A 14492-nucleotide genomic window follows, 5' to 3' on the forward strand; every position below is an offset into this window, starting at 1 on the left:
GTGGCTTTAGCTAAAGCCTTAACTAATCAACAAGCTAAAATGGACCACCGAAGGAGAATGTTAAAAGAACGACATCAAAAGGCAGATCGCATGTATAGAGAAGTTGATGTAGCCTTTGAAGCGACTCTCCAATTAGCTCAAAAAGGGATGATGGAACCACAACACCTCCAATCCAGCAGAATCCACAACAGAATATTCCACAAAATCATGACTGACAAACTGAGGCTCATCGACCACAGTCAATGAGACCTAAAGATTAATGATTAGGGGTAAAAATGCACATTTATTGATTTTAAATGTCTGAATAAATTAAGTTTTAATTATAATTTTCATTGAATTAATATAATATATTTTTATGAATAAAATATTTAATTATGATTTAATTTATTGTAATTTTTTTAGGAATAAAATGCATTTGTGATATTAGGAAAGAAGAAAGAAGAAAAAAAGATAATTAAAAAAAAGAAGTAAACTTTTAGCATTTTTGCAAGAAAAGGCCCAAGAAATGCCCACGGCCCAGTAGTCCGGCCTAACTCTCTCCCTTTCTCCTCTCACCTACGCCTGCCAGGTGTCGATCCGTCCGCTCGCCACACGTTCAGTCCAGTTGCAGCTACCCACCAGTGCGCCAAGTGGAGGCTCTTCTACGCGTCCCGCCTACCTTCCCTAGCTCTAGAGCCCCGTGTGACCCGCCCACGCCCCACCCAACCCGGTCCGCTGCTCCTTCAGCCTTCATTAGTTGCACGCCACTTGGCACTCCACAATTGGACCCACCTGCTGGACGTACGGCACACCTGCCCACGCATCAATGCATCAGTCAACACGTCAGATCAATCTTTTCCATCAGTTCAGCTGCTCTTCTCTTTTTCAATTCCACCTGCATGCATAACCAAGACCAAATAAACAATTATAACCACACCAAAAATAATACTATTATTAATAAATATGATACTCTTCTTTATTATTAAATTTTATAACTCCAAACACTTCTTATTTTATCTATTGGATATGTAATTTTTGAGTGAGTTAAACTTTATTAAATTTTAGTCTCACTTTTTTTTTTTTTTTTTTTTTATGAGAATGTGTAGCATAATAATCTAACATTCATAAGAAAGTTAGAAATAATTTTATATGCAATATGACTTTGTTTTATATGTTTTATTAATCATGTGCTTTAAGTTTATATATTTGAGTGATTTATTTTCTTTCATCTCTTTTTCTTCATTTTATTATCTCTATTTTTATTTACTAATAGTATATAAATCTTGTCAAGCACTTTGTATGTATTATCAAATTATTAAAAATAAAATAGATAATATTTTCATCATTTTCTCCATTTCAATCATATAAATTTAATTTTGTTAAATCTATATAGAATTAGTCATACTCTTTCTATGTATTTTATAAATAGTAAAAGTAATATTTGTGTTAAGTTTTATGTCCAATATTTTATTATATTATTGTCATTGATATCATGTCATTTTTGGATTTCTCATAAGACTTATCTCACCATTCCATGATAAAGAATATTAATCACTTACATACATTTTTGTGAAATATATTTGTACTTCAATGTTAAATCTTCAAAATGAATAGTTGGGACGATAACTTTTCATTTGTGTATTTTTGTGAATAAAAAATCCAAATAAAGAAGTATTGCATATATGTGACTCTTCCTCCTTCCAACTTGTTACCTTTCGTTACACCACATATTTATCTTATTTTTGTATTATCTTTATTTGTAATCTTTCATCCCCCAAAATAACAAAAATATCGATTGTTTTATTTTTCTCATATTATTTACCTCTTAACTCTATTTATTGATAATTATGATTATTTGCCTCTTTGTGGAATCGACTGCACATCTATGCTACAACTACTGTTAGTTGAAGTTACATTTGCGCATTAATCAATCAACCTAGAGGATATGGTATTCCTCACCAACAACCATGGAGGTGTTGGGGTTTTATGCCCTAATTAAAACCCAAATTCTTTGTCATCTCATTTTATTATCAATAAAAGAATAGAAATCATTTTTTGACTTGGTTAATCACTTTGCTCACATGTTTTATTTTCATGATTATTTGTTTAATATAAACTTCTATTAAATCCCGAGCATATAGCTAATCTTATTTATAGTGACGTAATCACAATGGAATATAAATATGATTATATGTTCAAAATAAGTTAGTCCTAAGATTAGTCAGTGCACAAGATTTACACTGACTTGCCAATCTACGATATGATCTACTTACACATTACAGTGTTATGTTCTTTCCAGAACATTAGCAAAGTAGATAAGATCGAATGTATTTGTTACATCGGACAAAACCGATATTGACAATTAATAAGATAAGTAAACATACCATTATTATCTATTCTATGCATATCATATAGTTGACCATAGGTCAATTCAATCTCAATTCTGAGTGGTTAGTATTCTAACTGATTGTACTATTTGAGTTCTTTGACTTGTTCGTTACCAGCTTACCCTACGGACTAGCCCATACTTACATCTTGGGAACTCGGTAGTATAATTGAGTGGGAGTGTTAATCATAGATATGAACATCTATAGCTTCTGATGAAGAAGTGAAACGATGGTTTCCTTTTAGTTTGGTTCAAGGTGTTAAATGATAGAGATCTCATTTCAGTAATGAAATTAGTTTGCTGAAATATCATTTACAAGGAACTAAGTGTTTTAAGGATAAAATACTATGAGGGGTAAAACAGTATTTTAGTCCTATCTCATTGTAGACATTCTATAGAGGATTGAGTGACAATTATGGTTGTAACAATGGATAATTAATAGCGTATCTATATTTGTTATAGAGCATTCTATGAATTCAAGAGTGCAATTTCGAGTCTATAGTGGAGTTACAATAAATTAATAAGTTAGTAAATTTATTTGTTAGATTTATGATAACTTATTGGAGCTTGATTTCATAGGCCCATGGTCCCCATTGTGCCTTGGACAAAATCATCTAGATAGTCTCAATTAATTGATTTAATTATCAATTAGAATTATCAAAGTTGACCAGGTTAATTTTGGATAGTTTCACAGAGTTGTGTAATTTTGAGAAGAAAAGAGAAATTATGGCAGATTTATTAATTAAGATAAATTGGTATCTAAATTAATAAATAAGTTTAAATCAATTTTCAAATTATAAATAATTAATTTGATAAAGGATTTAAATAATTATTTAATTAATTAAATCAATAGAAAATAATACATGCCTTGATTTTAAGTCTAATGGGCTTATAATCAAATGGGAAATTTCACGGGCCTAAAGCCTATGATAATTTCAACTTAGGGCTTCAAAATGGCTATTATTTTATTGATTTTTTAATTAAATTAAATGGCCTAATTGAGTCTATAAAAGGAGTGCTTAGAGATAAGTCAAAACATAAGTTTAATCACTGATTTTTTGATAGTTTTAGATTCTCTCTAAGCACAAATCTTTTTCTAAGCCTCTTTGTTATTTTATCTTCTTCTCTCTATATCTATCGCATGTGTTGAGAATTGCCCACACTTGTCTAGGTGGTTCTAAGGATACATTGGAAGATTGTGAAGAAAATAGAAGATCGGTTCAGTTTCTTGATAATACTCTGCGACAGAGAGGATATAAGAGTTAGAGAAACTGAAGGAATGACTGTTTCATTCCGCTGCGTATACTGTAAGTATTATATTCTTTGTTTATCTTTGAATTCAATTTTAGAAACATGTTTTAGGCTATCTCGTATTAATTTGTTTAATATTAGATATACATGAAAATAAATAAAGATCATGTATAAGTTTTCCCAACAACTGGCCTCAAAGTCAGGTTAATCTTTATTTTCATGCATGAACATGTTTAAAATTGAATTATTTGATATGTTTGAATAATTTGATGGTTTTCATATTTTTATGAAGCATATTGATTTTATGTGAATTTAGCAAATTTTAGGTTATTTTGTTGTGTTTTCTATGCTATTAATTTTTATATATGTTTTATTTTGTGTAAAGCATGTTAAAAATTAATTAGAAAATAGTTTTGGTTTGAAAAATTGCTCAAATTTTTTTTTTGCATTGGCTCCCATGCGCGCCAACCCAGCCACCATGCTCGGGTGAACAGTACCCGAAACGGGTATTGTTCATCCAGTTTTATTTTAGAAATAAAAAAAAATAAAAATTATGAAAATACATTATTTATTATCAAAACCAAAAATATCTTTTTGTTTTAGTTTTATCATTTAATTTTTTTTTAAAAATAAAATATTTTTGTTAGTTGAGATTTAAATAATTAGATATTTTCTACAAAGATTCAAATTCAAATTTAAAAATAGACTAACAACTTAATTTTAAATCTTTTAATATATTAAAATATTAAAATTATGATATCAGATATTTAAGATATTTTCATTTAAATTCTTGATTTTTTTTTATTAAATCTTTATATGAAAATATAAATATCTTTTTATTATATAGCTTTTAATATTTGAATTATTTGAAATTTGAATATTGTTAGTTAGATATTTTTATGGATATTTGAATTAGTTTAACTATTTTGAGATATTTTAGGATTGTTATAACTATTTATATTTTATTTTTTTAATATTTAAAATATTAGATAATAGTTGTAACAACACAAGATATTTTTGGAAAATAGTTAAGATATTGATTTTAAAATTTAAAATTGGTTAAATTTTAAAAAATATCATTTTTTCAGCCAATTAATAAAATATTTTCTTTAATAAATGGGATTTAAATTAACTTTGGTTAATTTTTGATAAATCCTTGTTGACGCGGTTCTTCGCCAACAGGTAATTAATAGAATAAGAGAATGAGATTAGTGCTAAGTAATGAACCGTAAAAGATGAATGATCTTTTAATAAAATGATGATACGAATACTTTTTTAGGTGGTTCAAAGGTTAAAATCCTTCTACTCCACCAGCCAATATTATTGCTAGCTTTCTGGTATTCTTTACAAGGTATTTCTTTACACAATAGAATCCAACCCTTTGCAACTCTCAGGGTCTCCATATTTATAGGAGAGGGCACCTGGGGGTTGGCAAGGGGGGTCATCCCGTGACCTTCCTACCCATGATGTCACTTCTGTGACATTCATGATTAATTCCTAAAACCTGACAAATGAAGTGTGGTCTAATCAATAGGTAAGGGGGATAATGGGCCGCATGGCCCAACCCAGTCGTGGGTGCCTGAACACACACGTTTATGCTGCGTGTCCGAGAATTCAGGGATATATCAGACACGTGATGTCTGATATATGCACGTTTACATTGCGTGGTTGACTTTATAAAGGGTCACAGCTTCCAACTCAAGCACGTCCCTCGAGCTGGATGTCTTCTTAGCCTGTGGTGTCTATACTCCTGACCCGACTCCTTAGTAACCTTAGTAATCCTTTGGTTATCTCGAGCTAAAGAGGTGGGACCTGGTAAAAGCAGCTCCGGGTATGTGGCATCCACGTGGCTGATATAATTATGCCCTACCTCAGCTAGCTAATAGCCCATGGAGAATTATGGCGTACATTTGCCCCCCAATCCCCTGCTCGTGGCACACGACGCCACCTGGTGCCACAGTGGGGGCTTTTAGGCTTCCTTGTGGACTCTTCACATCCCGCCCATTATGCAGGCGTCGAATACGTGGAGCATCGTGGTTGGTGACGATACGTCTTCCAAGAACCGCATTAAATGGCCTAGCCTATATTCGGCTGTCATTTCGCCTTTCGAGTAGAGAGCCTCGTATCCTACATCAAGGCAATCCAACGACCCTCCTCACTTGGCCTCTTACATATATAAAAGGGGTGGCCACCTTATGCACGGGCCACCCGTTCATTTGAAAATTTTCTTATTTCCCCATCTTCTTCTTCCTTCTCAGTCTCAAAAAACCCTCTCTTTCTTCCGGTTATTGTTCCCAGCATTCCAGAAGTTCAGGCGCGAGAGCTCCTTTGAGGCTTTGGCACCAGCTATTTCGACAAGGCTCCAACCCAGACGACCCTTTCAGCCTCTTCACAGCAAAACATTCTGTAAGTTCTCCGCTCATGCATGATTTAAATTTCCTCTTCACTGTTGCTTAGGTAAATTGTTTCTATAGCCGCATGCAATATTCGGTTGGTTTTTGTGGGTATGACAGGTGTAGGTTTTTATTCTAGGGCGTCGATCGTAGAAAAAACCATTTAGGAGCATGACTCATAGGGTACACATTCTGGGGAAATTTTTTGGGTAGGATTTTTGGTATGCCTGTTTGAAATAACCAGCCTTTTGGGTGCAAAACTAGGTAGCTTATGGGACACGCTTCACAGGCGGTTTTGCACTGTTTGCCTACTGAAACTTTCCTTCCAAGGCAAACTTTTATCCTAACCCTCCTGACACACGGATTCCGAGTAATCGGGGATTCGTTGGGAGAACAGGCGCGTGTTCATAGAACCGCGTGGTCTCACTCTCCACGGGTTGAGATTACCTCAGCCCGTGTAAAGGAAACACTTCGCACCAGACTCTTTCCTATGCTTAGGTCGTCTTTTCTAAAATTTCTTCTTTTGTTCGTTAGGCGACCAGATGGGACCAAAGAAGAACGCCCCTAAGAAGACTGCTGGCAGCTCGTCTTCTCAGCAAGCCAAGGGAAAAGAGGTGGTCATGGACTCTCCAATCCCCGTTTTCGGTCCAGCCGTGGAGCAGGAGCTCGAGGTGCGGCCCGACACCTTCTTCGAGGCCGAGAGGATCGTCTCGAAGATCACCAACCAGGGGAAAGTGAATAAGATATTCCTTTCCCACAATATTAAGATTGGGAAGGGTGCCCTAAATGCCCGACCTCCCCTAGAAGGCGAGTGGAGCTACACGCCGCTCGATGAAGAATACGCGGCCTGGAGTGACGAGCACTTCCAGGCTGGGGCCTTCCTTCCACTGGACCAATACTTCGCAAATTTTCTCAACTACGAGAAGCTGGCTCCTTTCCAGCTCCCCCAAAACTCCTACCATTTGTTAGTGGGGTTGAGATACTTATTCCTAAAGCAGGAATGGGAGGTCCCCACGCCTGCGGACATCCTTTACTTTTTCTGCCTCAAGGCCAGCCCGGAGCAGAGGGGGCGAGGCGATGGGTTCTACTATCTGATCCGTTTTCCAAACACGGCTGCGGTCATCGAGCTGCCCAGCCACCCCAACGACTTTAAAGACCAGTTCTTCATGTCGAAGGGGTTTCACAATTGTGAACATCACTATTTCAACCGCCCTCGTAAGTGCCCTTTGCTCTTAGCTCGTAAGTTGATCACTGATTATCTTCCTTTATTAGTTCCTGACTTAAAAACAACCATGCAGCCATTTTCGCGAGGACGACCAAGTCCGTGACCCTCGGGGGTCAATACGAGACATTGGCGGGGCTGCCCCCCAGCGAAAAGGACTATCGCCAGCTCGTGTCGGACGAGACGATGCTGGCGTGCAAGCTAATCTCCCCAGGCCAGACTTTGGCCTTGAGGAGACCGCGGGGCCTCCCTCCAGCTCGCGAGATAGCACCCATCCCCGAGGAGGGGGCCGCGGGAGAAGAAGAGGACAAGGAGGACGAGGTGCCCCTCGTGAGGCGGAAGCGGGCGCTGGAGGTCGCCCAAGGAACAGACGAGGAGAGGGCTCGGTCCGGAGCAGCAGCCGATCCTTCCGGGCAAGGTAATCCTTACATGTTTAGGGACTTAGATAGGGCCACTGCAGACCTTCGGTTAGCTAGGTTCAATCCTAACCAGCCCGTTCAACGTCATCGAAGTGACCCAGACCGCGATGTAACCTTACTCCAATGCGTCGACCAGTTCGTGCTGGATTACGAAAGTAGCCGCCCTAGGGGCACTGTAGTCGTAGATAACACCATAGCTTTTAGGTCAGCCTTTTTTGAGGAGTATGGGACCAATCTTCGGTTGTGGCCCTCCCTTCGGGAGGGTATAGTAGCTCTGGGTCTTAGGCAATACGTAGAAGAGTCTAGTCCCGAGCCAGATTCGGACCCAGAGCCTCTTCCAGCCCGCGAAGTCATTATCCTAGATTCCCCCGCTGCAGCTCCGGGGCCGGTGGTCGTGATCATAGATTCCTCCTCTAGCTCGGAGGGTAGGATCCTTTTCAATATATACTTGAGATCTGTTTTCCCTTTACCTTTTGTTGTTTTGCATGAATACTTTTACTTGTATACTAATACTTTGCCTTTGCTTTCTCAGAGGAGATGTCTCAGCCTGGGAGCAACGACCTTCGAGCCATGTTCCCTGGAGGTAACCCTTCCTCTGGGGCCTCTGGGCCCATGGTGAAAAAGTTCTGGATGGAAAAGAAGGCCATCGGGAGCACCTCTAAGTCCCCTGCAAAGGGGAAAAACTAGGCTCCGGCAGCCCAGGAGAAAGTGCCTCCGCCCCCTCCTGTAATGAAGATGCCTCCTCCTCCCCCGCGAGTTCCCGACCTTGCTCGGGAAACGGAGGTGCCCATCGGGACCTTGTCAACCACAACCCTTGAGGTGCGCGTCCCGGTGAACCCCCGGGCTCTGGAGAAGATCCCCGACGTCTTTCGGAGAACGATCTACGAGACGGCGAGCTACACCGTGGACCATTACTACAGTGCCGCCGAGAGGGACCTGCGGGCGATCGAGACAAGGAGCCCGGAGAACGTGATGGAGTCTTCGCTGGGGATGGCTCTCATGGTAAGTTGGCCTTGCCATTTGTATCCCTTGCTCATTATGCATCACATGTTTGTTTTTTCTTCTAAGGCAGTTGCCTTATCATCTTTTGATCTTGCAGGGTGCCTTGGCTCTCCATCGGAGCATATCCCGATCTAGGACTTGGCTCGAGGATATGCGGGGCGAGCACCAGAAAACTTTAGCTGCCATTAAGACTGCCCAAAAGCAGGAACAGGATGCCAAGGATGCCCTGGCGACTGCGCAGGCCGAGTTGGACGCATCTCGACCTAAGTTGCAGGAGGCCGAGGCTACCAAGGCTGCTCTAGCCGCCACGAGGACTGAGCTCGAGGAGGCCAGGGCCGCCCAGGCCGCACTGGATGCCGCGAGGACTGAGCTCGAGGAGGCCAAGGCTGCCCTAGCGACGGAGAGGGCAGCCGCTAGCTCCTCCATGGAGGCCATGTTGTACCATTGCTGGGTCTATAACCCAGATGGTGACTTCTCTTTTATGGGGGCTGAGGCATGGGACAACTTCCTGGAGAAGTTCAAAGCTTGCCTTCAGCAAGAGGCGCCCTCCGAGACCGGGGAGACCTCCGCAGCCGCCGAGTAGGAGGGCGAGGTGGTGACCTCATCGGAGCAGCCTGGTGGGGCCTGGGACTTCTTTTCTTTCTGCCATTTGAACAACATATATTTTTTTTTGTAATTTTGTATGAGGTTTTCTAACCTCAAGACAATTGGCTTTGCCAACTTTTTGCTTTTATGCATTTTGGTAAGTCGTAGTTTTTGTTGGTGCTGCGATTGATATTTTATGCTTTTCTAGGAAAAAACATAATCAATTTTGAGCCAACTTCTAAGATAAGTCCTGGTTTCATACTGGACATTACTTTAAAAACTTAGTTCGCGTTAATTTTTGATTAATATCTCGTGCTTTTTAAGAAAAACAACGATCATTCAATTTGAATTAACTTCTAAGTTTTAGGACATGGTTACATCCAAGACATTAATTTGAAAACTTAGTCGCGTTAACTTTAATCAATATCTCATGCTTTTTAAGAAAAACAACGATCAATCAATTTGAATTAACTTCTAAGTTTTAGGACCTGGTTACATCCAGGACGTTAATTTGAAAACTTAGTTCGCGTTAACTTTTATCAATATCTCGTGCTTTTTAAGAAAAACAACGATCAATCAATTTGAATTAACTTCTAAGTTTTAGGACGACCCAGTTATATCCAGGATACGACTTAGTTCATGTTAATCCTTTATCAATATCTCGTGCTTTTTAGAAAAAACATCGATCAATCGATTTGAATCAACTTCTAAGTCTTTAAGGCGACCTGGTTGTGTCCAGGTACCATATGCCCCCCAAGTAATTGGGAAAGGGTCTTTCATGGTTACATGAGATTACATTCACAAATATACACAATAATGAAAAAAAAGATTTAATTCTCACTGCTTAATAAACAAAAAATGGCCTTTCTGAGTAAGCCTTACAAGGGTATTACTGATAATATTTCTTTAAGTGGATGGCGTTCCAAGTCCGTGGAACTGCTTCTCCATTTAGCCGAGCTAACTTGTAGGTCTCTTCCTTTATGACCTCGGTTATTTGGTATGGCCCTTCCAGTTCGGTCCCAATACTCCATCTTTGGGTCCTTCCTGGCTAAGAAGACTCTCCTGAGGACCAGGTCGCCAATGCTAAAGGCGCGTTTTCTGACCTTTGAGTTGAAATAACGAGTGATTTTTTGCTGGTAATGCGCGAGCTGGAGCTATGAATCTTCTCGTCTTTCATCAATCAGGTCGAGGGACGCGCGAAGCAGTTCATGATTGTGGTTCTAGTCATACGCCTGGACTCTATGCAAAGATATCTTTATCTCGACAGGAAGGACTGCCTCACTCCCAAAAGCTAGGGAGAAAGGAGTATGACCCGTAGGAGTTCGATGTGAGGTCCGGTATGCCCACAGTACCTGGGGGAGTTGTTCCGGCCATACCCCCTTGGCTTCCTCCAGTCTCTTCTTAAGGCTCACCTTTAGTGTCTTATTGACGGCCTCGACCTGCCCATTTGCCTGGGGATAGGCCACGGAGGAGAAACTTTTTACAATGCCGTACCTTTCACAGAATTCGGTGAAAAGGTCGTTGTCAAACTGTGTCCCATTGTCTGATACGATTTTCTTTGGCTGCCCGAACCGGCAGATAATGCTCTTGACCACGAAGTCGAGGACTCTCTTGGAGGTGATTGGCCAAGGGTTCTGCCTCAGCCCACTTGGTGAAGTAGTCAATAGCCACTACAGCGTAACGGACCCCTCCCTTTCCAGTAGGGAGGGCGCCAACCAAGTCGATTCCCCAGACTGCGAATGGCCACGGGGACGAGATCATCTTCAGCTCGACTGGGGGAGCTCGGGTAACTGTGGCGAATCACTGGCACTTGTCACATCTCTTGACGTAAGAGATTGAGTCTTTTGACAAAGTGGGCCAGTAATATCCTTGCCTTTAGATTTTTAGGGCCAAACTTTGCCCCCCAGTGTGATCTCCGCAAAAACCCTCATGCACCTCTTGCAAAATGGTCTTTGCTTCGCCTGGTAGAACACATCGTAGGAGGGGTAGAGAGTGCCCACGGCGGTATAGCATCCCATCTACTATTGTATACCTTGGAGCCTGGTAAAGTATCCACCGTGTGTCATTACGCTCTTCCGGTAACGTTCCTTCGGTGAGATATTCGAGGATGGGGGTCATCCAGGTCGGTCTGGCATCGATCATCTCGACCTCCGCCCCGACTTCTATGATTGGTTTCTCCAGGAACTCTACCAGTACTAAACCCAAAGTCTCTGTCTCCCCGGAGGTAGCGAGCTTGGCGAGGGCGTCCGCGTTGGCGTTTTTCTCCCGAGGTATCTGCTCGACTGAGCCCCGTTCGAATGCGGACAGCTCGAATTTTACCTTGGCCAGGTAAGGAGCCATCTTGGTTCCCCGGGCCTGATATTCACCTAGCACCTGGTTTACCACGAGCTGGGAATCGCTGAAACACTGAACGGAGCTGGCCTTCAGCTCCCGGGCCACTCTTAGCCCCGCCAGTAAAGCTTCGTATTCAGTCTCATTGTTGGAAGCCTTGAATCCGAATCTCAACGCCGAGTGGAATCTATGGCCTTCTGGGGATATCAAAATGATTCCAGCCCCGGAGCCGTTCTCATTAGATGAGCCATCTATGAAGATCTTCCATGACGCCTGGGTCGAGGTGACCTGGTGTGAATCTTCCACAGAATCTTCCACAGAATCTTCTCGGAATTCTGTGCATTCTGCCACAAAATCGGCCAGGGCCGGGCTTTTTATTGTAGTTCGCAGAGTGTAAAAAATCTCGAACTGATTGAGCTCAATAGTCCACTTCAACAAACGTCCAGATGCTTCAGGTTTTTGCAAAACCTTCCTTAAAGGTTGATCGGTTATGACGTGTATTGAATGGGATTGGAAATACGGCCTGAGATTTCGGGAGGCCGTGATGAGACAGAACGCCATCTTTTCCATCAATGGATATCGGGACTCAGCTCCGAGAAGCCTCTTGCTGATGTAATAGACTGGTTTTTGAACCCGGTCTTCTTCTCGGACCAATACGGCACTAGCTGCATCTTCTGTGATGGCTAGGTAAAGGAAAAGAGGCTCTCCTGCCGTTGGTTTGGATAACACGGGCAGCTCGACCAGATGCAATTTCAGGTCGAGGAAGGCACGTTCACACTCCTCTGTCCATTCGAACTTCTTATTCCCCCGGAGCAGGTTGTAGAATGGCAGGCACTTGTCGGTGGATTTAGAAATAAATCGATTAAGGGCTGCCACCCTTCCTGTCAGGCCTTGAACCTCTTTTCGCGACCGAGGTGAGGGAAGCTCGAGCAACGACCTGATCTTATCGGGGTTCGCCTCAATTCCTCTAGTGTTGACAATGAAACCCAGGAATTTTCCAGATGCGACCCCGAAAGTGTACTTCTGCGGGTTAAGCCTCATGTCGTATTCTCTTAGTATCTTGAAGCATTCCTCCAGGTCGGAAACATGGTTATCAGCAGTTTTTGACTTGACCAGCATGTCGTCAAAGTAAACTTCCATGTTCTTCCCGATCTGGTTGGCGAACATCTTGTTTACCAATCTCTGGTATGTAGCACCGGCGTTCTTCAGCCAGAACGGCATGACCTTGTAACAATATACGTTAGTTGGGGTCATGAAGCTAGTGTGCTCCTAGTCCGATGGATTCATGGTGATCTGATTATTTCCTGAGTACGCGTCCATAAAGGACATGAGCTCGTGCCCCGCCGTGGCGTCCACCAATTGGTCGATCCTTGGCAATGGAAAACAGCCTTTGGGGCAAGCTTTGTTCAAATCGGAGAAGTCGATGCAGGTCCGCCATTTCCCGTTGGGCTTTGGGACCAACACAGGATTGGCGACCCAGATAAGGAACTTAGCTTCGCGGATAAAGTCGCACTTTTTGAGACAGGCTACTTCTTCTTCTAGGGCTTCATCTCGAGTTGTTCCCAGGCGCCTCTGTTTCTGGGACTTCGCAGGCACGCTCTTATCTATATGGATGGTGTGCATGATAATGCTTGGACTGATTCCCACCATGTCCTCATGTGACCATGCGAACACATCCAGGTTCTCTTGCAAGAACTTGATCAGCTCCGCCTTCCTCTCGCCACAGAGGTTTTTCCCGAGCTTAACCATTTGTGAGGGATTCTGTGGATCGACATTTACTTCCTCGAGCTCTTCGATAGCTTGGAGCTCGAACTTATCCTCGCCTACTCTGGGGTCAATATCCTCACTTAGGACGATATTTTTCCCTTCGGCGCTCTGAGGTTTTTCAATCTCAGGATTAGGCAAAGGTTCCTGAGATTCCTCTTCTTCACCTTAGACGGTCATCGTTAACTGCTCGGGTTTTAATTTTCCCTTCATGGAAATGCTGTAGCATTCCTTGGCAGCAAGTTGATTGCCACAGACCGTGCATATCCCCGTGGAAGAGGGGAATTTCAGCGCAAGGTGGCGAATGGAGGTAATGGCTTCAAAAGCTATAAGTGTAGGTCGACCCAAAATGGCGTTGTACACGGCGGAACAGTCGATGACCACGAACTTGAGGAGTTTTGGGACTGTCCGAGGTCCCTCTCCTAAGGTGATCACCAGCTCGATCGTCCCTATTGCCGCCGATCCTTCTCCAGAGAATCCATAAAGCATCATGGAGGTTGCTTTCAGCTCGGTGACAGACAAACCCATCTTCTCCAGCGTGGACCGAAATAGAAGGTTTACCGAGCTCCCATTATCGACCAGCACTCTCCTAACCCTCCGATTAGTGAGCTGTACTGCTACGACCAGAGGGTCGTTATGAGGGAACTGAACGTGGCTGGCATCTTCTTCAGTAAAAATGATTGGTTGCCTCTCCAATCGTTCCTGCTTTGGTAGATGCTGCTCGGGGACAAAATCCACTCCATTATGAGCCTTAAGTTCATTGACATACCTCTTTTGGGCACCTCGGCTCGTGCCAGCCAGATGAGGACCTCCAGAGATCATGGAGATCTCTCCTCCTATCACGGGAGGAGGGACGTCCTGATCTGCCTGAGACCCGGGCTGACTGACCGGGACTTCCGGAGCTGGATGGCCTGCGGGAACTCTGTTTTGCACATACTAAGCCAAGGGGCCAGCTCGGATAAGAGTCTCGATCTCATCCTTCAGGTGTCTACAGTCATCGGTATTATGGCCAATGTCGTTGTGGAACCGGCAAAACTTAGAAGGGTCTCGCTTTCCCTTCTGGTGCTTTAACGACTCCGGCTTCTTCCAGGGAAGGCAAGCAGAGTTTGCTAGGAAGATGTTCTCCCTAGAGTGGGTGAGCTCTGTATAAGTTGCGTAGA

This window comes from Humulus lupulus, chromosome 3 (assembly GCF_963169125.1).
Source record: "Humulus lupulus chromosome 3, drHumLupu1.1, whole genome shotgun sequence".
NCBI classification, from domain to species: domain Eukaryota; kingdom Viridiplantae; phylum Streptophyta; class Magnoliopsida; order Rosales; family Cannabaceae; genus Humulus; species Humulus lupulus.